Source organism: Mobula hypostoma, chromosome 4 (genome assembly GCF_963921235.1).
Source record: "Mobula hypostoma chromosome 4, sMobHyp1.1, whole genome shotgun sequence".
NCBI lineage: Eukaryota > Metazoa > Chordata > Chondrichthyes > Myliobatiformes > Myliobatidae > Mobula > Mobula hypostoma.
This window is the reverse complement of record NC_086100.1, coordinates 136,702,442-136,728,350: the sequence shown is the minus strand read 5'-3', so window position 1 is coordinate 136,728,350 and position 25,909 is coordinate 136,702,442. Positions and strand designations below refer to the sequence as shown.

General features: G+C 39.1%; 1 protein-coding gene across 4 annotated transcripts in view; it reads right to left on the bottom strand.

Annotated features, from left to right (window-relative positions):
* Positions 1-19,358, bottom strand: part of inpp4b (inositol polyphosphate-4-phosphatase type II B) — an 805,146-nt gene extending 785,788 nt beyond the window's left edge. For 3 of the 4 annotated variants that reach the window (XM_063046598.1, XM_063046596.1, XM_063046599.1), the window contains exon 1: positions 19,286-19,358. The gene's annotated coding sequence lies outside the window, so the exon portion shown is untranslated. Of the gene's footprint in view, positions 1-3,116; positions 3,186-19,285 lie in introns of those variants that run through there. The other variant, XM_063046597.1, reaches the window with a different exon arrangement.
* Positions 19,359-25,909: the final 6,551 nt, after the last annotated feature.

Genomic DNA, 25,909 nt, shown 5'->3' with positions numbered 1-25,909 from the left:
TTTCAGGTAATTTTTTGCATCGACATTTACCAACTAGTATTCAGAAAAATATGTGTATTGAAGAATTGCAAACAAAGCTAGTGTGGGGTTTGTTTAATGAAAGGTAGTCCAGAGCATCAGTAACCAAGGTAACAAGGATACAATCCAAATATGAGCACAGGAAACTAATACATTAGTAGTGGCTACATTTAGCTTCACTAAGAATACTTACATTTAACAATGCATAATTTTCAATTAAAATTCAAGTCTTATAATCTTACATTAATTCTTAATCTTTTTCCTTCAAAATTTCTACCTTTTATTGCCTCATCAATAGTGCAATGTGTAAAATCAAATGTTTCATTAAGAAGAGTTCTAAAATACACTTGAGCAGAATTTAATGACTAAAGACTGACAACACAAGCAGTCCATAAATCAACTGTATCTGGTGATGTCATTCAAAAAAGGGGTTTAGGATTTACACAATTCAGCAGAAAGGAGGCAAAGGTTGAACAAATTAGGACCTTATTCCATGGAACACAGGAGACTAAGAGAAGATCTTACAGAGGTATACAAAACTGTGGGGTTTATAAAGGCGGAATGCATGCAGGGCTATTTCTTCTCAGATTGAGAGAGACTAGAATTAGAGAGCTTAGGTCTAGGGCAATGATGAAATATTCAAGGGAAATCTGAGGGAAACCTCTTCACTCAGAGGGTGCTGCGAATATGGAATGAGCTGCCAATGGAAGAGGTAGATGCGGGTTCAATTGTAATAGTTAAGAGAAGTCTGGATAGATACATGAATTAGAAAGATATGGAGAGCTACATTCCATGTGCAGATAGATGGGACAAGGTAGAAGACCAGGCCAGCAGAGAGTAGATGGGTGGAAGAACCTGTTTCTGTGCTGTTGTGCTATATGACATTATGGCTCTAAAATGACACAGTCCATATCTGCTCACAGCAAGATCTAGACAACACCAATACTGATAATAACCATTTCCAGTAAGAGCCACTCTAGCTCTTGCCATTCAATCAGCTTAGCATCATCAAGCTCCCCACCTCAATACCCCAGGATATCACTGAACCAGTCACAAAAATACTGTGGCTATTAGTGCAAGTCAGATCAGAGACTGGATCTCCTGTGGGCAGTACTTCATCTTCTCCTTCCTCCGTCTACGAAGCACAAGTCAAATGTGTTGCTATATTCTCTCCACTTGCTTGGCTATGTGCAACCCTAGCAACTTTGAGAAGCTTCATGCGATCCAGGGACAAAAAAAAAGATCAATCTGCTTGAACAGTATCTCAAACAAAACATTAATTCCCTCTACTATCAGTAGACTGTAACTGTATTCAGTGTGTACATCTATTTGTCAATACTCTTCTCACAGTACCACACAAATCCGTAGTCTCTAGGCAAGTCGTAACAGCCACATGGAAACATCATTAGTGGCAAGTTTAATCAGTCAGATTTTACACACACACACACACACACACACACACACTTCCTCCCTTCCTTCCTTCCTCCCTCCCTGGATCTCCATAATTTCAGCAGACAAGCCATCACAAGAGGGAATGCAGCCAAGACAATATCTCATCAATACATTCTCAAGGCCAATTACAAGTGGACCATAGATGTTAGCTATGGCAAGAAGTTCCACATTTCGGAAAGTCACTTTTTTAAACAGCACTATTGGGGCAATCAGCACTCTGACATGTTGCTCAAGTGACTTTTTTAAACCTGTCAGAACGTTAATTGTCCACTTATTTAATGTTTGTACAATCGCATAACTGCAGTTATGAAGGACCTATAGCTGTTCCTTACAGTCCCAACAACACCATGAACCAAGAATTTTGCATGACAATCATACTCAGTATTAAATTAATAGAAACCCAGGAATTCAGGATAAATTATTTCTCATTACTCATTTATCCTCTGTGCAAAGTAATGCAGTATAATTCTCAGTTAGAAAATGAGTGCGGGGGTTTTTGTTGCAACAGGAAAACTTTTTTCCAAATCTGCTTCATGGCAATTGATCTGGGTCACTGTTCTTTCTCTTCCCCTAAAACAAAAACTTCTCATCATTTAGATTACAAGGAGGCACTATTGTAAATTACAGATCTGTACGAATGGAACCAGTACTAAACACAGTTTGTTATTGAAATTTATATATCCCATAAACTTAGAATACTATATATTTCTAAAATAATTGTAAAATAATTGTAAAATTGGTGGTCTGACAATAAGTAGTAGAAATAAAATTATTATGAAAGAAAACCTAGCCTCAACTGGCTCACTAGCACCACCTACAGGTGCTAGCTGGCAACTAATTTTTCATTTCTTTTCCCACGCCACTGCTACCCTAATCACTTGATAACTTATTGTGAAAACAATATTAGACTTAAAGTGAGATTCCTGGTGGTGGCTGATGGAGTAACAGCAATCTGCCATTGCTCCATCTTTAATTATCTTACTATTTCCAACCTGTCTTAAAACTTCTTTTTTAAGTGTGATATTCTTTCATTATGGATACAAGGAGGGCCAGAGGTATTGAAAAGGATGATTTCCCTGCTTCTTTGGATTCTATCATAGATTTGCTGCAAAGTCATACATGAGAAGCCTCTGAGAAGTTCCAACAATCCAGCTCTGAATTTAAACAAATAGGTGGCAAACTGGATTCTATTCAACAAACTCTTAATGAACACAATAAATGTATAAAAAATAATGAAGAACTTTTAGCGTCTCTGGAAACTGAAGTGGATGAATTGCAAAAGCTTTGTGAAAAGCAATCGAAGTCCAACAAAAAATTAAGACAGAAGATCATCAACCTAGAAAATAGAAGTAGAAGAAACAACCTACGGGTTCTGGGTCTCAAAGAATTAATCGAAGGTAACCATCCTATGGAATTTTTTGCAAACTTTTTGCAAGAATTATTTCCGGAGATTATGACATCTGTGCCTGTGATCGATCGAGTTCACAGATCTCCTGCGTTTAGACCTCCTAAGGCTCAGAGACCAAGATCAGTAATAATCTGTTTTCAGGAATTTAAAACAAAGGAACTCTTAATTCGCGAATCTCGTCAAAGAGGCATTTCTGACTATAATGGTCGCAAGATTAGAATTGTCGAAGATTACTCACCTGAGGTTATGCAGGAATGTGTTAAGTTCAAAGAAGTTATGTCCAAGCTTTTTAATAAGGGTTTCAAGTCTTCCCTTCGCTACCCAACTCGACTCAGAATCACACTTAAAGATGGATCTTTGGAATGGTTCCGTTTGACTTTTGAAGCACAAAGGTTTTTAAAATCCGAAGGCTAGCTGCTTAGTATGTCCTTACATAAAGACACAAGATTAAATGAGAAACTTTTAATTCACAAATCCCGAAGGGGCATGATTGGTTATAGGGTGGAATATTAAGATTCTCGAAGATTATTCGCTTGAGGTTATGCAGGAACGTGCTAAGTTTAAACAAGCTTTATTGGAGTTTTTTTAACAAGGGTTTTAACCCGTCCCTTGGCTACCCAGTTTGATTGAGAATCTCATTAAAGATGGATCCTTCGAATGGTTTTGTTTGAATCCTGAAGCACAAAGATTTTTTTAAATTTGAAGGCTAACTGCTTAGTCTGTTTTTTCATGAAGATATAAGATTAAATGTTTCATAACTTTCTGTATGAATAATTGTATCTTTTACTTTTGGTAAACCTTTGTAACTAATTTCTTTTCGTATTTTAATACTGTATTTTTGATATATGAGAACTGAATTTTTTGTTTGTATATTGTTTAGTCTAGTTTGGAATATAAATAACCCTGAAACTATTTGGAACAATTACCAGGTTTTTTGGGGGGTTGTCCGTAGTTGTAGATGCCGACTTTCTATTGGGTCGGTCTTCTGTCTTTGAGAGGTGGATGGGGGTATGGTTTTCTTCTTCAGAAGCTGTTTTCGAATTTTTAAGCCATTTTGTTGCTTGGTTATCATTTCTCAAGGTTTATGGCTTGGTTTTAAATTACATTTTAACCCTTCCCTTAAATAATATTAAAAATGGACCAAACTATTAATTTACTTAGTTTTAATATGAAAGTTTTAACGTTCACCCTGTTAAACATAATAAGATTTTTTTGCTTATATTAGGAAATTTAAGGTCCCTATTATTTTCTTACAAGAAACTCACATACGCAAATGTGATAATCCACGTTTTTTTAGCCGTTGGAATGGACTTTGTTTTCATTCTTCTTTTCAGGCCAAATCTAGAGGAGTTTTGATTTTTATAGATAATACACTTCCTTTGTCCAACATAAGTAGTGTCTGATACTAATGGATATTTTGTTATGGTTTCAGGAAAACTAGATAATAAATTAATAGTATTTGCCAATATGTATGCCCCAAATGTAGATGATCCAGGATTCTTTGAGCGTTTTTTTTTTCTTTTTTTTTAAACCAGATCTGAATCTTTATTCTTTGGTGATGGGAGGAGATTTTAACTGTTGGCTCGACTCAATTTCAGACCGATCATCCTCTAAACCAACGTCTCTTAATATATCAGCTTTGTTTATTCAATCTTCTTTATTGAAGTGTGGTATTGTTGATGTTTGGCATTTTTTACATCCTTTAGATAGGGAGTACTCATTTTTTCCCATGTTCATCATACATATTCCAAGATTGATTACTTTTTATTGATAGACAAATGGTTTCATCAGTTTGTTCCTGTGAATATAAAGAGATTGCTGTTTCAGATCATGCTCCTGTATTTCTATCTTTAAATCTCCCTGGTCTTCCTCAAACCAACAGATTTTGGTGTTTTAATCCAACTTTGTTATCTGATAAGGAATTTTTAAAATTTCTAGAGAAACATATTATTTTGGGTTTTTTTTTGAAGAGAATAAAAAGGAAGAGACTTCTAATGTTATTGTATGGGATACTTTCAAGGTCTATATTAGAGGACAAATTATTTCTTATACTGCCAGTTTTAAGAATAAAGCTAATAAAGAAAAATTGAATTAGCCAATCAGTTAAAACAATTAGATCAAAAATATGCTATAGCTCCAGATCCTGTTTTATATAAAAGACGTGTTGAAGTTAAAACTAAATATGATCTTTTGTTAACATATCCAATTGAAACTCAACTTCTTAAAGATAAAACTCAATTTTACATTCACAGAGATAAATCAGGCAAAGTATTGGCCAACCAATTAAAAACTTCTGTAGTTAAACAACAAATTAAAGAAATTTGCAAAACTAACGGTGATAGGAAAACTGACCACTCTGAAATAAATTATACCTTTAGAGAATTCTATTCTAAACTTTATAGTTCTGATTCCCCTAAAGATAATACTGTATTGAATAATTTTCTAGATCAATTAAATATTCCTGCACTTTCTGCAGATAATTGCAAACAGATGGATCAACCCATTTCTTATGAGGAAATCGCCGAGGCTATATGTTCATTACACTCGGGGAAGGCTCTGGGTCCAGATGGATTTTCTGCAGAATTTTATAAGGCTTTTTCTTCATTAATTATACTGCAGTTACACTTAGTCTTTTTGGATTCTTTCAAATTGGGTAGTTTGCCTCAATCTTTTTATGAAGCTTCTATTTCGCTTATCCTAAAAAAGAACAAGGACCCAACTGAATGCTCTTCATATAGACCAATTTCATTACTCAAGGTTGATACTAAAATACTTTCTAAAGTTCTGGCTCATAGGATTGAAAATATTTTGCCTTCTATTATTTCTGATGATCAGACTGGATTTATTAAAAACTGGCATTCCCATTTTAATATACGCTGTGTATTAAATGTTATTTATTCTCCTTTTCAGGAGAGATCAGAATGTGTGATATCCTTAGATGCTGAGAAGGCTTTCAAACTGGTTGAATGGAATTATTATTTAAAACCTTAGAAAAATTTAATTTTGGACCAGATTTTATTCAATGGATTAAATTACTTTATCTATCACCTTCTGCTTGGGTTCTTACTAATTTTCAAAATTCCAAACTATTTAAGCTTCATCGCGGAACTAGACAAGGATGTCCGTTGAGTCCTTTGCTTTTTGATCTGGCTTTTGAACCCCTTGCCATTGCTTTTCGAGAATCTAATGATATCTCATTATTTTTGGTCCCCTAATCTGAGGAAAGACATTCTTGCCAAAGAGGGAGTACAAAGAAGGTTCACCAGATTGATTCCTGGGATGACAGGACTTTCATATGATGAAAGACTAGATCAACTAGGCTTATACTCGCTGGAATTTAGAAGATTGAGGGGGGATCTTATTGAAATGTATAAAATTCTAAAGGGATTGGACAGGCTAGATGCAGGAAGATTGTTCCCGATGTTGGGGAAGTCCAGAACGAGGGGTCACAGTTTAAGGATAAAGGGGAAGCCGTTTAGGACCGAGATGAGGAAAAACTTTTTCACACAGGGAGTGGTGAATCTGTGGAATTCTCTGCCACAGGAAACAGTTGAGGTCAGTTCATTGGCTATATTTAAGAGGGAGTTAGATATGGCCCTTGTGGCTAAAGAGATCAGGGGGTATGGAGAGAAGGCAGATACAGGGTTCTGAGTTGGATGATCAGCCATGATCATACAGAATGGCAGTGCAGGCTCGAAGGGCTGAATGGCCTACTCCTGCACCTATTTTCTATGTTTCTATCTGTAGTATTTTAAGTAGCGGTATCACCCACAATATCTCGCTTTACGCTGATGATATATTGCTTTTTATCTCTAATGTTGAGACCTCATTACCTTGCGTACTTTCTTTGCTCTCCCGTTTTAGCCAGTTTTCAGGATAGAAATTGAATCTATACAAGAGTGAATTATTTCCTTTAAATAATTTGGTATCAATTAATACTAATCTCCCTTCTAAAATTGTAAGGAATCAATTTACTTATTTGGGTGTAACAGTCACTAAGAATTACAAATACCTGTTCAAAGAAAACTTTCTTACTTTATTGAACCATGTAAAAAGGATATTATTAAATTGGTCACCTCTTTCAATATTGTTGATTGGACAAATTAATTCTTTTAAAAAGAATATTCGACCCAAATTTATATATCTTTTTCAGGCTTTACTCGTTTTTATTCCAAAATCCTTTTTTGATTCTCTTGAATCTATTTTATTCTCCTATATATGGAGAAATAAATGTCCTTATTTAAATAGAGTTCATCTTCAAAAATCTAAAAAGTCTGGAGGTTTAGCCTTACCTAATTTTAGGTTTTATTACTGGGCAGTTAATATACGATATCTTACTTTTTGGCTTTATTATATTAATCGTGTAGGCTGTCCGGTTTGGGTTTCTTTAGAAGCTAATTTCGTTAACAAATTTTCTATTATTTCTCTTCTTCGATCCTCACTTCCTTTATTTGTAAGTAAACTAACTGATAATTTAATAGTTAAAACATACTCTGAGGATCTGGATACAATTTAGAAAACATTTTGGTTTATTGAGATTTTCCCTTTCAAGTCCCACTTATTCTAATTTTTTATAAACCTTCCATGACCGATTTAGTTTTTAAAGAATGGGACACATTGGGTATTAAATGTTTTAGGGATCTGTTTGTTGGAGGAACTCTTTTATCATTTGAGCAATTGTCAGCTAAATATAGCTTACCCAAAACTCACTTTTTTAGATATCTACAAATCAGAGACTTAAGATCTCAATTATGCACATTTCCTATAAGCTCAGATAAGAACTTACTAGATGTAATTTTTAATTTGACACCTTTTCATAATGGTTCAATATCTAATATTTATGGTATGCTACTGGAGATGGGGAATGTTCCTTCAGACAAAATTAAGAATCTCTGGGAACAAGATTTACAGACATCAATATCTGAGGAAACTTGGAATGAAATTTTTAAACTGGTTAATACTTCATCGCTATGTGCTCACCATTCCCTCATACAATTTAAGGTGGTACATAGAGTCCATATGACTCAAGATAAGCTTTCTCGTTTTTATTCGGATATATCTCCCTCCTGTGACAGATGTAATAATGGAGAAGCTTCATTAATTCATATGTTTTGGACTTGTCTGAGTCTTGAAAAATATTGGAAGGAAGTTTTTCAAACTTTCTCTTTACTTTTCAAAGTCAATTTTAAGCCTATTCCTCTGACGGCCCTATGCAGTATTGTTGCAAGACATCAAGCTGAAGACATCTGATTTACATATTTTGGCCTTTAGTTCTCTTATAGCTAGGAGGGCGCTTTTGTTTAAATGGAAAGATGTTTTTCCTCCTACTCAATGGTTATGCGACATTATGTCATGCTTAGATTTAGAGAAGGTTCATTGTTCAATTTTTGAATCTCGTCAAGACTTTCAAACATCGTGGGGACCTTTTCTGAATTATTTTCAAAATTCTCAAAACCTTCAATTCATTGTTTAAATTCAGATGTTGGCTAATATTAATTTTTATTATATGAGAAGGTATTTTACCTTTTTTTCTTCTTTATAAATAGCTTCGGTCTTGGTAGGGGTTAGACTCTTTTGTAATAAATTAGTATATTTCAATATAACTTCTGATTAACTTACATGAATACAGCGTAACGAGATTGTTATTATGAATAGATATAATGTAATTGGTAGGGTTTTTTAAAATCTTTTTTGACCTTCTATATGTACTTTCTTGTACTCTGTATTGTTCTATGTAGAAACTAATAAAAATATTGGAAAGACTTAAAACATTGCAAGGGTGTTGGCATCCATTCTTGAGTCCATGGTGATTGAGGTTTCCTGAGCATTACTGTTTATTTTAATGCATCAGATTGAGAGCTACAACCAATTGCAGTTTTGTAGTGAGTCCATTAATCAGATGAGAGTATCAGTTCCCAAGAATCCATGCACAATGACAGTATATGTTTAATTAGTAAAAATGTAACAATTGTGGAAAAAAATTTTAATCTAAGAAGTGGTGCCTGGAGTCATTACTTCAAGAAGATAAATACTAGCAGTCCTGGCAATATTTACGTTGAGACAAACTGATTTAAAAGGTCAGTCCAATAACTTCTCATCAGAACTACCTTCTGCTGCCGGAAAGTCATAACCGAAATATTAGTTCTGTTTCTCCCTCCACAGTAGCTGAGTATCTCTGGCATTTTCTCTTCAATTTTTGTTCTTATTTCTTATTGCATCTGCATTTTTTTAAACTTTTGAATTATTTCAAAAGGATCTTATTACTTCTGTCATAAAGAGAAATCTGTGATTATTTCTCATCATTTGACAGAGTACACACCCTCTACTGATAAAGCAAACTGATAAAGCAATCTAGCGGGAGCAAAGGATGGTGGGAATGGTGAGGGTGGAGTGCCACGGGAGGGGTGGTGAGATAGGTGGCAGAGAAGGAGATGGGAGGGGGGGGGGTCATGTGGGTGTAAACACACCCAGCCTTGAGACACCAGGCAAGGTCATTTTATTCCGAACCATTGGTTTCTTGATGATTCCAGAATGTCTCTCTGGTGCTTCCAGCACCTTCCCGTCTCCCTTCCCTTTTCCCAGCCATGATTCCACTCTCCCTGCTCCCTTCCCATTGTCAGTCTCCAATAGAGACCCAAATCAGAGTTAGATTAATCATTACTCACACATGTCCCTAATTTTGGGATTTTTTTTTAACAACAGCAGCAGTACGCTGCAATACATAAAATTACTACAGTACTGTAGTTACTACAGTAAATGTCTTAGGCATCCTAGCTATATATATTCAGGGCAATTGAAAGGGCTTTTTAAATATGAGGCAACAGACAGCACTATGAGATCATTAATCAGAATAAGAATCAAGTTTAATATCACTGGCATATGTCATGAAATATGTTGTTTTATGGCAGCAATGCATTGAAACTATAAATTTCTAATGCAAAAAGAGAGCAAAAAAAAGAGGAAAAGAGTGAGGTAGTTTATTGTCCATTCAGAAATCTGATTGCAGTGGGGAAGAAGCTGTTCTTAAAATGGTAAGTGTGTGGCTTGGGGCTCCTGTACATCCCTGATGGTAGCAGTGAGAAGAGGACATGCCCTGGGTGATAGGCGTTCTTAATGATGAATGAGGCACCTTTTTGAGGCATTGGCTTTTGAAGATATCCTCGATGCTGAGGAAATTCATGCCCATGATAGAGCTGGCTGACTTTGCAACTTCCTGCAGTTTTTTTTTCAATCCTGACCAGTGGCCCCTCATACCAGATCATGCTGCAAACAATTTGATTGCTCTCCACAGTACATCTGTCAAAATTTTGCTAGAGTCTTTGGTGACATATCAAGTCTCCTCAACCTCCTAATGAAATACAGTCATTGTCGTGCCTTCTTTGTAATTGCATCAATGTTGGGCCAAGAAAAGATCTTCAGAGATGTTGACACCCAGGAACTTCCAACAGCTCACAATTTCCACCACTGATCCCTCGATGAGGACTGGTGTGTGTTCCCTCAACTTCCCCTTCCTGAAGTCCAATCAGTTCCTTGGTCTTACTGACATTGAGTGCGAGGTTATTGTTATGACACCGCTCAACTAGCTGACCCACCTCATTCCTGTACACTTCCTCATCACCATCTAAAATTCTGCCAATGATAATTGTGTCATGGTGATCCAAGGCTTGCGTGGAGAGCCACTGAGATCGCATCCGCTGTAGACCTATTCTGGCAAACAGGCAAATTGCAGTGGGTCCAGGACCTTGCTGAGGCAGGAGTTGACTCCAGCCATGACCAACCTCTCAAAGCACTTCATCACCGTAGATGTGAGTGCTACTGGATAAAAGTAGTTGAGATAGCTTGCCTTGCTTTTCTTGTGCACTGGTATGATTGTCGCTCTTTTAAAGCAGGTAGGAACCTCTGACTGCAACAGTGAGAGATTCAATATATCCTTGAACACTCCAGCCAGTAGGTTGGCACAAGTTTTCAGTGCCCTACCACCTACACCACCAGAGGTCACCCTCATGAAAGCTGTTTTGACATTGGCCTCCAACACAGAGACTACAGTCACCAGATGCTGCAGGGATTCACACAGGTGTAGTTTTATTCTCCCTTTCAAAGCTTTTATACAAGATGTTTAACATTACAACCATTCATGACGTTATGTTTTGCCTTGCAGGACATAATGACTTGCAAACCCTGCTAGAGCTGATGTGCATCCAATTCCATCTTTAACTGCAATTGGAATTGCTTTTCATGATTAAAATAGCCTTCCGTAGGTCATACCTGGACTTTTTGTAATGTTCTATATCACCATCCTTGAATGCCACAGATCTAGCCCTCAGCAGACTATGAATATACTGGTTCATCCACAACTTTTGGTTCAGGTATGTCTGGTGGGTTCTTGAAGGCACACGGTCATCCACACAGGTCTTAATGAAGTCAGTGACAACTGTAGCGTATTCATCCAGACTCGAAGATCAATTCCTGAATGTTGTTCAGTCCACCAACTCAAAGCAGTTCCTCTGCAGCTCTTGAACATACCTTCTTGGTCCGCACCACTGGTGCTGTGGTTTTCAGTGACTGCCCATACACTAGTTGGGTGGTCTTTCATTGATTCTATTATAGTTACTATTCTATAGATTTGTTAAGCATGCCCACAAGAAAACGAGTCTCAGGTTTGTATATGAAGACATATACGCTCTTTGATAATAAATTTACTTTGAACCTTTGAATGCCACAGATCTAGCTGTCAGCAGACTATGAATCTCCTGTTCATTGACAACTTTTGATTTGGGTATTCTGGTATTTTCTTGAAGGCACATACTCATCCACATGTTTTGATGATGCTGGTGACAACTGTGGCACAATCATCCACACTCGAAGATGAATTCCTGAATATTATCCAGTCCACCAACTCAAAGCAGTCCTGTAAGTGGCCCTCTGCCTCTCTCCACCATACTTTCTCGCTCCTCACCCCTGGTTCTGCAGTCTTTAGTCTCTGCCTATATGCCGGAAGTAGAAGTACAGCCAGGTGATCAGACTTCCTGAAGTGTGGGCATGGGATGGCACAGTAGGCATTGTTGATGGTGCCAAAACAGTGGTCGAGTGTGTTGACTCCTCTGGTTCCACAGGTGAGATGTTGGTAGTTATTGTTCAGAGACTTCTTCAAGCTGATGGGGTTGAAATCGCCGGCAATGATAAGGAAGGCATCAGGATATGCTGTTTCATGCCAGCTGATTACTGTGCTCAGCTCCTCCAGTGCCTGCCTGATGTTGGTCTGAGATGGAATGTACACCGCTAAGAGTTGACGGCGGAAAACTCCCTCAGCAGATAAAATGCACAATACTTGACCACTAGATGTTCCAGGTTGGGTGAGTACCGACTGAGACAGAACCATCGTGCCTGTGCATCATGATGACTTCATCATGAAGCCCACACACTCTCCTCTACCTTTTAAAAGACTCGACTGAAGTGTCTTTGCGGAGAACATTGAAGCCATTGGATTGCAGCACTGAATCCAAAATGGCCGAGGTGAGCCACATCTCGATTTGCCTCGTTGCTTTGCCTCTACCTTCTACTGTCATTTCATTTCATGAACATTCCCCCCCACCCTACCCACCAACTTGCAGTTTGGCTTTTCACCCAGCTCCAGTGCTCAAGGCACGACCTGGGCTTTCCTCAAGGCACAGAAGTTCACATTAAATCCATCTGACAGTTTTAACAGCCAGTAAAACCAAAAAATATGACATCTAGCTGTCAAAACAATTCTGGAGATGGTGATTACCACACAGAACCAGAATGGTCCTTTATGATACAACTCCAGACCTCTGTTGTACGTGTTGCCTTAGGGATAACTGGTCATAACATGATTGAATTCCTCATTACGATGGAGAGTAAAGTAGCATAACTGGAAAGTATGGGTCTGAATCTAAACAAAGGAAACTATAAAGGTGTAGGGCTGCAACACACACAAAATGCTGGAGGAACTCAGCAGGCCAGGCAGCATCTATGGAAAACAGTACAGTCGACATTTTGGGCCGAGACTCTTCATCGGGTCTGGAAAAAAAGATGAGGAGTCAGAGTAAGAAGGTGGATGGAGGGGAGGGAGAAACACAAGGTGAAAGGTGAAACCGGGAGTGGGTGGGTGAAGGAAAGAGCTGGCAAGTTGATTGGTGAAAGAGATACAGGGCTGGAGAAGAGGGAATCTGACAGGAGAGGACAGAAGGCCATGGATGAAAGAAAAGGGCGGGGAGCACCAGAGGGAGGTGATGGGTAGGTGAGGAGATATGGTGAGAGAGGGAAATGGGAAAGGGGAATGGCAAAGGGGGGGACATTACCAGAAGTTTGAAAAATCGATGTTCATGCTAGCAGGTTGGAGGCGACCCAGACAGAATACCATGCTCATACTCCTCCAACCTGAGCGTGGCCTCGTCACAACAGTAGAGGCAGCCGTGGACTGACATGTCAGAGTGGGAATGGGAAGTGGAATTAAAATGGGTGGGCACTGGGAAATCCCACTTTAGGCCGAGCTAGCTTTAGACTTGGGAAATAAATAGGTCAATAATAAATTGGTAATGAATGATTTAAAAATGTATGCATGATTTGTAATATTCATTATTGCCTATCTGGCACATAAATCAGGAGAGATGGCTCAACTTTGGCTTGCAAAGGAAAATAGGGATAGCACAAGATCCAAAGAGGAGGCATATGAAAATACCGGATATGGTATCAGGTTGTGGATTGCGAGCAGTTTAGAATTTGGCAAAGGAAGACAAAAATATTGATTGAGTGAGTAAAGATGGGGTACAGTATGAGAGTAAACTTGCAGGAACAGTGAGGAAAATACTAGTGTCTACTATAAATAAACACTTAGAAATCAATAAAATCAAGCATTAATCCAGCATGAATTTACAAAAGGAAAGTTAAGCTGAATAAGTTACTTTTTAATGGTGATAACAAGTAAATGTAATGTAGTTAACTATCAGAAGGTTTTGACTATGTCCCTCATAAGAGTGTGGAGTGCAAAATTAAAGCACACGGGATGATGGGGGGGGTGGCGGAATTATACATTGGGAACACTGAAAACAAACAGGAATCAACACAGAGAAATAAGTGAGGCTTCTTAGATAGAATGCTGTTATTACTGAAGAGCAGTGCCTGGGTTCCAGCTATTCACTAGATATAACATACCTATACAAAATGCTAATAGTTTGAATTAAAGAACTACATACAATGTATCCAAGATAGCAGATGACACAGACCCTGGGGTGAAGGTAGGGGGGTGGCCATTTTGTGGCATATTGAGAGTTTCGAGCAGTCAAAAAGGCTCTAATCTGATTTGGATCATTGAATAAGTGAGCAAATTGATGCAGTCTAACATAACTAAATATGTTATTCACATAAGTTCTGAATTCAGATTGTATAAATAGTGGAAGATTAGGAAAAACAGGAGTTGTAGCAAGTGCTTTGTGACCTTGTATAGCAGTTTCTAAAAGTAAGCATTCAGGTTCAGCAGATAATTAGGCAGGTAAACAGAACGACCTTCAATGTAAGAGGATTTGCGTACCAGGAGCAAGAATATATTGCTGCTGTTATTTGGAGTCGCTGATATATTAGAAGAAATAGTTGGGCTTACGTTCACTGGAGCTTACAAGAATGAGAGGGATCTCATTGAAACTAAAATATTCTAACAGAATTAAACAGATAAAATACAGGGATAATGTTCCCTTTGACTTGTTTTACAGGCTCAGGATATGGAGGATGTCATTGACAATCAAGATCAGGAGAAATTTCTTCACCTAGAGATGGTGAACCTGTGGAAATCTCTATCACAGAATGTGGTGGAGGCCTTGTCATTAAATACAGTACATACAAGGAGGAGGTAGACAAATTCCTTCATGGCAAAAGGAAAGTTCAAAGTTCTAAGTACATTATCAAAACTTTGTATACTTTGTACGTCTACCCCTTCTGGTCAAAATGGTGCCAGCATACAACACCCTCTTGGTTGAGAGCTTCCAGGCAGCCCACAAAAAAGTCCATTTTACTACTTTTACATCTGTTTTTCATCTTAAATATGTTTCTGGAACAGTTGGAGCCTGTGATTTGCAGTCTGGAGATTGAATAATTGATTCAGTGCTTTGCAGTCTTCAAGAAGATTCCGGGAAGCAAGCACGTACTGGGATGGCCTCCAAGCGAAGAAACTTCAAGATGGAGCATGAGCCAACGTTTGACTCCATTTCACTGATTACAGCATCGAGGAAGATTGAGACATCAAGGTGAATGCAGAAGGCAAGTGAGAGTTCAACAACGGCTGCCTGCCTTTTGATCGCTGCCGGAGAAGGAATCTATGAGCGGCCAGTCACTGTGGGCAGGCAGGTAAGCCTCTCATGTGGTGTCCCTCTCTTTCGATGATGGTGGAGGGTGTTACAATGGTTCTGCATTATGGATTGGACTACTTATTTCAGACTATGGTTTTTATACATATTGTATTTATCACCCGTTCCTTTTCCATCTTGTTGTGCAAGGGAAGGGGGCTTGGGGGTTGCTGTTCTTGTTGCGTTTTGTGCGGGTGAGGGGGTTTGGGGGTTGATGTTCGCGTTGCGTTTTGTGCGGGTGAGGGGGTTTGGGGGTTGATGTTCGCGTTGCGTTTTGTGCGGGTGAGGGGGTTTGGGGGTTGATGTTCGCGTTGCGTTTTGTGCGGGTGAGGGGGTTTGGGGGTTGATGTTCGCGTTGCGTTTTGTGCGGGTGAGGGGGTTTGGGGGCTGATGTTCGCGTTGCGTTTTGTGCGGGTGAGGGGGTTTGGGGGCTGATGTTCGCGTTGCGTTTTGTGCGGGTGAGGGGGTTTGGGGGCTGATGTTCGCGTTGCGTTTTGTGCGGGTGAGGGGGTTTGGGGGCTGATGTTCGCGTTGCGTTTTGTGCGGGTGAGGGGGTTTGGGGGCTGATGTTCGCGTTGCGTTTTGTGCGGGTGAGGGGGTTTGGGGGCTGATGTTCGCGTTGCGTTTTGTGCGGGTGAGGGGGTTTGGGGGCTGATGTTCGCGTTGCGTTTTGTGCGGGTGAGGGGGTTTGGGGGCTGATGTTCGCGTTGCGTTTTGTGCGGGTGAGGGGGTTTGGGGGCTGATGTTCGCGTTGCGTTTTGTGCGGGTGAGGGGGTTTGGGGGCTGATGTTCGCGTTGCGTTTTGTGCGGGTGAGGGGGTTTGGGGGCTGATGTTCGCGTTGCGTTTTGTGCGGGTGAGGGGGTTTGGGGGCTGATGTTCGCGTTGCGTTTTGTGCGGGTGAGGGGGTTTGGGGGCTGATGTTCGCGTTGCGTTTTGTGCGGGTGAGGGGGTTTGGGGGCTGATGTTCGCGTTGCGTTTTGTGCGGGTGAGGGGGTTTGGGGGCTGATGTTCGCGTTGCGTTTTGTGCGGGTGAGGGGGTTTGGGGGTTGATGTTCGCGTTGCGTTTTGTGCGGGTGAGGGGGTTTGGGGGCTGATTATCAGGATGCCACTCTCTTTTGTGCAAGAGGTGGTCTTGATTCTCTCTGAACAACTTTCATGTTCTTTCTTCATTTCACGGCTATCTGAGGAAGATGAATTTCAGAATTTATACATCAATACGTACTTTGATAATAATAAATGAACCCTTGAACCATTATACAACCTCGAATTTACAAGCAGCCACAAAACAAAGAAACCCAAAAGAACAAGATCATCAAACATCCAGTGTTCAGTGAGAAAAAAAACAAATTGTAAGCAACAAAAGTAAGCAAATAGCGTTCAGAACAAAAGTGAGTCTGCAGACACGAAACCCAGACTAACCAGAGCAGGCCGCAGCCTCATTTTCAGTTAAGCGCAGAGCCAAGTAAATGTCGTGGAACTCTTGCCCAGACACCCTTCCTTTTCAATCCAACTGGCCCGGCATTTAAATCGTCCAAACATCAGGTCATTTCTTACACAAGGACCCAGGCCCTGTCGCATCGATATGCTCTGGGCCTGGACACCACCCCCCCCCCCCACACTGCCATGTTTCAGCCCATACCCAACCTTTCCAAATCAGCCTGGCGCTTAGATCAATCAAACCTCACCCTTGGTTTAAGCGAACTGGCCTCAAATAAGCCTCTCCATTGCTCTGCTCCACTTGCCCCAACTTTGCCTCGAATATGCCCCAACTTTGCCTCGCACCTGCACACTTCGGTCACCTCTCCATTGTTTGTGGTGATCGTTTACCATAAATTTTATGAGAGAATTGTTATTAATAAAGTATTTAGTTGCATTCTTTACTTTGTTTGCTGCCTGTAAGTAACCATTGAGCTTCACCAGTGCCATCTTAAACCAAAAGGTTACCTTGGATACAGGGAGAAAGCAGAAACAGGGTGATCAGTTCAGTGGCAGAGAAGGAGATAGAAGATGACATAACAGCGTTCCCACATCATTGGTGATGTTCTTGGATTTGGATAAAGGTTCTGCCTGTACATTTCGACAGTTCCAGTCTGACCTTATGCAAATACCTTTTGAAAAGATGATGCAGTTCATGGAATGTTGCACAAGCTCAAGTGAATAACTCAGTGGTAAAATAATAGACTAGGCTGCACTTTGGTGCACAGAAATACCAGACCTACAACTAAAAGCTGACTTTTGAATGCGACACGAGCAAAAAAAACTTGAAACTTAAAACATTTTATCACTGCCCTATCCTAATAAAGTATATATACACAATCACTTCCTGTAGTAACTTGACTAGAGTAACTTTCCATCTACTAACACAACACAGATTTAGAAATAATACTTCAGCCAACTTGTCTCCAATAATTTCAGTGAGGAACTAAAACATAATCCAACCAACACATTTTTCCCTGATGAGAAAGATTCGTCCCATGTGCACTTCACGTTGATAACTGGATGATATCAAGGCCTATAGGTATTGCCAAGATAGTATTTGCCATTATTGAAATGGAAACGCCACTTCAATAGGTGAGGAAAGTTGTACAACTAACAGCAAAAGTTGAAAAATTCTGGTCCAAGATGCTCCAAAAAAAAAACAGATTCATTAAATACCGTCCTGCCATTTGAATCCTCATTCAAATGAAATTAAGAGTAAAAACTTCTGCACTTGTAGAATAGACATAAGTAAACTTGTAACAGATAAATTTAGGTTAGCAATTTTCTAACAATGCAATGTACAAACGTTTGTATTATTTACCATCAGTAAATTCCTGACACTGAAACTGGATGAATAGAAATATAGAGTGCTGTCCTCTCATAACTTAAAAGTTGGGAGATTTTGTTTTTTAAAAAGGTCTTCCCCTATTGTTCACTTCCTGTACCAGATTTGATACTAGGTACAATCAGTTTAATTTATATTTCTTTCTCAGATATTTTGCTGCATAATATAATTTACCATTTTGAACCATGGTAATCCAAAGTCCAAAATGCAAATCTGAAGAGATATCATCTGCTACTTAAGGAAAAGTTAATCAATCAACTCCTGCATTGTTTATAAACTTAAACAACATATTGATATCCATTCCAGGCATGCACACTCTGCAGATTTAACCTGGGATCTCCAGTAATTTATCTCATTTGTCAAGTCTACAATAACCTGGAGAGATCTCTAGGACACTCCAGGTGATAAAATCCCTATCCATCTTTCTTTACAACATAAAGGGAAATTATTCAGCCCACTGTATCTGGTTACAGAACAAACCCATTTCTCCAAGGTTCGATGAACTCTACCACCCACCAATTATGAGGGGGAATTTCTAGAGACCAATCAACCTACTACAGGCAGTTGAAAGTGGGACAGGTAACAAAACTTCCCCATTTTTCTGGGATAACCCTTAGAGGAGAATGAGGCCTTTGGGTAAGCAGTATTCATACCTGACAACAGCTCAGTGAACAGGTTATCGGTGTCAAGAATGACTGACCCACTGCGCTGCTTCAGCAAAATTTTCCGCCCTTGCCCCAGATTACAAATTGGTAGATTAATTGGCCAGTAAAAATTGTCCTTGGTTTGTAGGTGAGCGGCGGAGAGGGAGACGATGAAAACAGAGGGAAATTAAAATACAGTATAGGATTAGAGTAAATGGGCCGTTGATAGCGAAGCGATTCAGTGGGCCGAAGGGTTCCCTGTAACTCTGTCAATGTTTTCAAATCTACTGCAGTGGCGGACACATCGAATCTGATATCGGTGAATGTGGAACTCTAATACAGGCGTTTCACGACTAACTCAGACTCGAACTCGCAATGATTATGTATCGTTATGTAGAATAAGCTCCAAACTAAAACAAAGTGTTATTTCGTCCTGCCATACCTACCCTTATTCAAATGTTAATCTGACATAATTTAATGTGGGAGCGTCGCCACTGAATAATACAGGTTTCTGGGTTTTTTTTATATTAAATAACAAAACATCTCCAAATCAGAAGGCAGGAGCAATGAAATTCAACTCACCTTAGTTCGACTTCAGTTGGGCAGCGGGCACCTTCCACTTCACTGTGATTTGAACAGGTAGCCTTTGCGTCACTCCCACCTGACTGCACGCGCCCCAGGTGAGTCTCGGGCCGAGTGCGACACCCTTCGGTGACTGGTATGTGCTGGACCTGGACCCAACCCCAACCCCTCACTTCCAATCAAACACCGTGTCGTTAAAGCAGTTCAGACCAGGGACAAACTCCGTATCAGTTCAGCTTCCTACGGAATAGGGCGCCAATGAGAAGCATGATTTTTTTTTATTTCCGTCTTCTCGTTGATTCTGCATGGTTTTGTCATTACCGAATTTTGGTAATGCCTTTCTTCCGGAAATCAGTACGGACACTCGGACAGGAGTAAATCCGCAAATGCGATTACTGTAATACAGTAAATTCCTTAAAGGCGTCCAAACCTCTAGGGATGTTATTATTATTAATAGTTGCCAGTCTACAACATAATTAAAATGTAAACACATTACCATGAGTCTGTCTGGATTTTCTAGTAAAAACAGTTGCCCCTCCAATTATATACTACTGTTGAAAACATGGGTTACCAAAGTGCTTATCTTTATTAATATTTATTTTTTCTCAGCCCGAGCTGGTAAAACCTAAGGTATGGGTCTAGCCAAGCACGCTCATTTCTCAATTGCTAGGGATTTTCGGACTATTCTAGTGGTATTTAGTATTGTGGCTTTCTGAATATTTCTGTGTAGGACTAACTGTTTAATGCAATTTTGAATGAATGAATGAAATTTATTTCGGTCAGTACAAACATAACAAAAAGCATCATTTTCAACGATGATTTCATAGGGCAATATTACAACAAAAAAACATAGATATTCTTTACAACAGACTAAAAGGGTGTAGGCTGAAGCTACAGCTCTTACTTATACAACAACCTATTTGGCGTCAATCATCACATCAAAAAAAATTCATAATCTTTTAACACAAAATCCAATTCCAAGTATCATTTATTTACATTACTCCCATTCATTTTAAATCATGTATTTTATATTTGTTCATTAAATTATTTTTAAATTTTTTAAAAAATTGTTAAGTGTGGTGCATGCTGTTAAATTCTCACTGCAACTGTTCCATAGATTCACCCTCTGACTGAAATACAATGATTTTTTTACATTTGTTCCTATCCTTTGTTCTTATCATTTTCTAGTGACTTGGGGATGATACCAGTTATAGATAATACTATAGTGATAATGTATACCCTGTTCATGTTCCATAGTCTTTCAATTTCCTTTTTTAAATCAGCATCTTTCTGGTAGTTTTCACTTTTTGATTTCTGTATGTTATGTATGTTTAGAATGGTGATATCTATTAATTAAATAGTTCTTGCTTTTTCTGTTGTAATATTATATCTCGATGGTTATTATGGGTTGCCCCTTCTGTAATAATGGATTGGTCATAATATCATTTGTAGGACTCAGACTCTAAAACTGGATTAGGCTTATATTTATAGTAAGGTACGGTGTCTTTTACGAGTTTGTATTTTAAAGCAAAATTTTGGTAAATGATGCTTGCTACTTGATTGTGTCTGTGTAAGTAATCAGATTGCGTTAAACTGCTGCAGGACCCTGTAATGTGTTGGATTGTTTCGGGTTTCTTTTGGCATTTTCTGCATTTATTATCTTGAACTTGTTGGTCTTTTGTTATGTAATTTTGATGTTTTTTGTGTGTTATCTGCCCGGTCCTATATTGTGCTATATCCACTTCTGGGAAGAAGTCTCCAACTCTGAGCAAGGCTTTCGATGCTTCCTTGTTGACATCTAGTCTGCTCAGGTCATGGGTTCGTCTTCCATGGAGGATCATGTTCTCCTATTGGTTAACTTTTTCATCAATAATGATAAAGTTTTCATTTTTCTGGGTTGTGCCTTCAATTAAGTTTAGTGGTTTGTACTTCCTATCAGAATTGCATTTGCTCACATGGAGTGCTGAATCCTGTTTTCATTGATGAAAATATATCTATAGTTTTATCTGACTGTTGTGTAATTTTTGTCTATATTTCCTCTTCCTCCTTCTGTGTTCTGGGTTGTGCCTTCAATTAAGTTTAGTGGTTTGTACTTCCTATCAGAATTGTATTTGCTCACATGGAGTGCTGAATCCTGTTTTCATTGATGAAAATATATCTATAGTTTTATCTGACAGTTGTGTAATTTTTGTCTATATTTCCTCTTCCTCCTTCTGTGCTAAGTAGTGTTAGTAATCTAAGTGCATTCAAGTGGATATTGTGCTTTTTAAAGTTCAGTTCCCAATTTCCTTTGTAAATTTTCCACATCGGTTTGGACCAAAATAGTACACCAAAAGTATATGTTAATATGGCTATAGCAGAAGTATTTATTTCCTTTGTCATATTTTTACCCTTGAGCTCCGTTTGGCAGAATTTCTTAAGCTTTGAAGTAAATTCTGTCATAAATTTTCCCTTCATCGCACAATGATCTATTTTCTATGCTTGTTGAAATCCCAGGTATTTATATGTTTCACATTCATCCATCGATCGTATTGTATCTGCTGCTCTGTGCTATATTCTTCGATGCGTGCTTTGAAAGGAGAACACAACTACAGCTGTGAAGATCCCTGCTGCACCTGATGACCCTGTGATCTCTGTCTCAGAGGCTGATGTTAGACTGTCTTTAAAGAGAGTGAACCCTCGCAAGGTGGAAGGTCCAGATGGAGTACCTGGTAAGACTCTGAAAACCTGTGCCAACCAACTAGCGGGTGTATTCAAGGACATTTTCAACCTCTTACTGCTACGGGCAGAAGTTCCCACTTGCTTCAAAAAGGCAACAATTATACCAGTGCCAATGAAGAATAATGTGAGCTGCCTTAATGACTATCACCCAGTAGCACTCACATCGGCAGTGATGAAATGCTTTGAGAAGTTGGTTATGACTAGACTGAACTCCTGCCTCAGCAAGGACCTGGTCCCATTGCATTATGCCTACCGTCACAATAGGTCAACCGCAGACACAATCTCAATGGCTCTTCACACAGCTTTAGACCACCTGGACAACACAAACACCTACATCAGGATGCTGTTCATCGACTATAGCTCAGCATTTAATACCATCATTCCCACAATCCTAATTGAGAAGTTGCAGAACCTGGCCCTCTGTACCTCCCTCTGTAATTGGATCCTCGACTTCCTAACTGGAAGACCACAGTCTGTGCGGATTGGTGATAACATATCCCCTTCGCTGACAATCAACACTGGCACACCTCGGGTGTGTGTTTAGCCCACTGCTCTTCTCTCTATATACACATGACTGTGTGGCTAGGCATAGTTCAAATACCATCTACAAATTTTGCTGACGATACTGGTAGATTTGCTGGTAGTATCTCAGGTGGTGACGAGAGGGCGTACAGCAGCGGTCCCCAACCACCGGGCCACAAAGCATGTGCTACTGGGGCGTGAGGAAATGATATGAGTCAGCTGCACCTTTCCTCGTTCCCTGTCACACACTGTTGAACTTGAACATAGGTTGCCAACTGTCCCGTATTTGCCGGGACATCCCGTATATTGGACTAAATTGGTTTGTCCCATACGGGACCGCCCTTGTCCTGTATTTCCCCTGCTAAGGTACAGCGTTCCTATGAAACCTTTTGTGCCGAAATGGCGTGAAGTGAAGAAGCAATTACCATTAATATATATGGGAAAAAATTTTGAGCATTCCCAGAAACAAAAAATAACCTACCAAATCTTACCAAATAACACATAAAACCTAAAATAAATAACACTACCATATAGTAAAAGCAGGAATTATATGATAAATACACAGCCTATACAAAGTAGAAATACTGTATGTACAGTATAGTCAGGAAGATGAATGCCATACCGATTTGTGGGGGAAAAATATCGGCACATACGCGCAGTGCACCTCACAGCGCACGTCACACATGCGCACACAGGTGTCCATGCAAGGCTTCATGGTCATGGTAGTCTTTCCTGGGGTAAAGTGTCCCGGGATTTGACTGCTACTTTTGTCCCTTATTTGGGAGTGAGAAAGTTAGCAACCCTAACTGTAAAAGACATGTTGAGGTGAGTTTATCCCGACTTGAACACCCCACCCCACCCCGGTCGGCCGGTCCGCCAGAATATTGTCAATATTAAACCAGTCCGCGGTGCAAAAAAGGTTGGGAACCCCTGGCATACAGGAGTGAGATATGCCAACTAGTGAAGTGGTGCCGCAGCAACAACCTGGCACTCAATATCAGTAAGACGAAAGGGCTGATTGTGGACTTCAGGAAGGGTAAGACGAAGGAACACATACCAATCCTCGTAGAGAGATCAGAAGTGGAGCGAGTGAGCAGTTTCAAGTTCCTGGGTGTCAAGATCTCTGAGGATCTAACCTGGTCCCAACATATCGATGCAGTTATAAAGAAGGCAAGACAGCAGCTATACTTTATTAGGAGTTTGAAGCGATTTGGCAAGTCAACAAATACACTCAAAAACTTCTATAGTTGTACTGTGGAGAGCATTCTGATAGGCTGCATCACTGTCTGATATAGAGGGGCTACTGCACAGGACCAAAAGGAGCTGCAGAAGGTTGTAAATCTAGTCAGCTCCATCTTGGGTACTAGTCTACAAAGTACCCAGGACATCTTTCGGGAGCGGTGTCTCAGAAAGGCAGCATCCATTATTAAAGACCTCCAGCACCCAGGGCATGCCCTTTTCACATTGTTACCATCAGGTTGGAGATACAGAAGCCTGAAGGCACACACTCAGCGATTCACGAACAGCTTCTTCCCCTCTGTCCTGAATGGACTTTGAAGTTTTGGACACTACCTCACTTTTTTTTAACATACAGTATTTCTGGTTTTTTGCACTTTTTTTTATAATCTATTCAAGATACGTAATTGAATTACTTGTTATTTATTATTATGTTTTATTTTTTTCTCTCTCTCTTCTATATTATGTATTGCACTGAACTGCTGCTGCTAAGTTAACAAATTTCACGTCACATGCTGGTGATAATAAACCTGATTCTGATTTTGATTCTAATTCTCTGTTACACCTTTCTTTATGCTTCATGCTCTGCACTTATTCAGTCCAAAGTTCATGTTTATATATTTAGAAAATAGTTCTAATATTTGAATTAATTGCTTTAGCTTTGCTGATGGAGTGTATAATTTCAAATTGTCCATGAAAAGAAGGTGAGTCAAGGTATAAGTTGTTTGGTTGGCTCTAACTTGATACCCTATTTTCATCTGATTCAGTAAATTAGAGAGTGGGTTTAAAACTAGACAAAACCATGGTGGGCTTAGAGAATTGCCCTGGAAAGGGCTTTGGTTTATTTTGATAATGGTAGTTATTCTTTGTAGGCTGTGTATTCTAATAGATAGGGTGATTATAGCATGCCAATGCTTCATTAGATGTTGTAGGAACTTAACGAGTATTGGATGTAGTTTATAGATATTAAGAGCTTCTATTAACCACTACTATTATTTTCTTTCTTTTGGCTCAAGCTGGTAAAACCTAAGGTATGGGCATAGTTTGGCAAACTCATTTTGTCAATTGCTAGGAAATTTAGACTATTCTGGCAGTGTTTAGGATTGCATCTTTCTGGAGATTTACATAAATATTGCTGTGTGGGATTAATTGATTAATGCCATTGTGCAGTGCCTTTGCAATGATACCAGTTGTAGATATTACTATTGGGATAATGTATACCCTTGTCATGTTTCATAGCCTTTTTATATCGGCATACTTCTGGTATTTTTCACTTTTTTGATTTCTGTATGTTATGTGTGTTTGGAATGGCGATATCTATTAATTAAACAGCTCTTGCTTGTTTATCCTGTAATATTATATCTGGATGGTTATTATGGATTGCCCTATCTGTAAAAATGGATCAGTCGTAATATAATTCTGATTCTCAAACTGGATCAGGCTTGTACTTATAGTAAGATATGGTGACTTTTATGTATTTTAAAGCAAGATTTTGGTGAATGATGTTTGCCACTTGATTGTACCTGTCTAAGTAATCAGATTGAGTTAAACTGCTGCAAGATCCTGTAATGTGTTAGATTGTTTTTGCATTTATTGTCTTTGTAAGTCTCTTATTATGTAGGTTTGATGATTTATTTTGTGTAAACCAGCTGGTCCTGTATTGTCACAAGGAATCCCTATTTCTGGAAAGAGGTCTCCAACTCTGAACCGGGCATTTAACACTTCCTTGTTGACATCTAGTCTGCTCAGATCATGAGAATGTCTTCCATGGAGGGTCATGCTCTTCCATTGGTTAACCTTATCTTCTGTGGTGATAATTTCTTCATTTGTTTGGGTTATGCTTTCTTTTTAAGTTTAGTGATGTGTATTTCTTATCAGAATTGCACATGCTCACATCGAGTGCTGAATCATGTTTTCGTTGATGAAAATATGTCCTCAGAAATTTTATCTGACTGTTGTGTTATTCTTTATGTCTGCTGTTCCTCTTCCTCCTTCTATCCTCAGTAGTGTTAATCTAAGTGTGTTCGAGTGTCATAGTATTTTCTAAAATTTGTCATTTCAGTTCTTATTTTTCTTTGTAAATTTTCCACATCAGTCTCAGACCAAGATATTATGCTAAGATGATGCAAAAGTGTTTATTGCCTT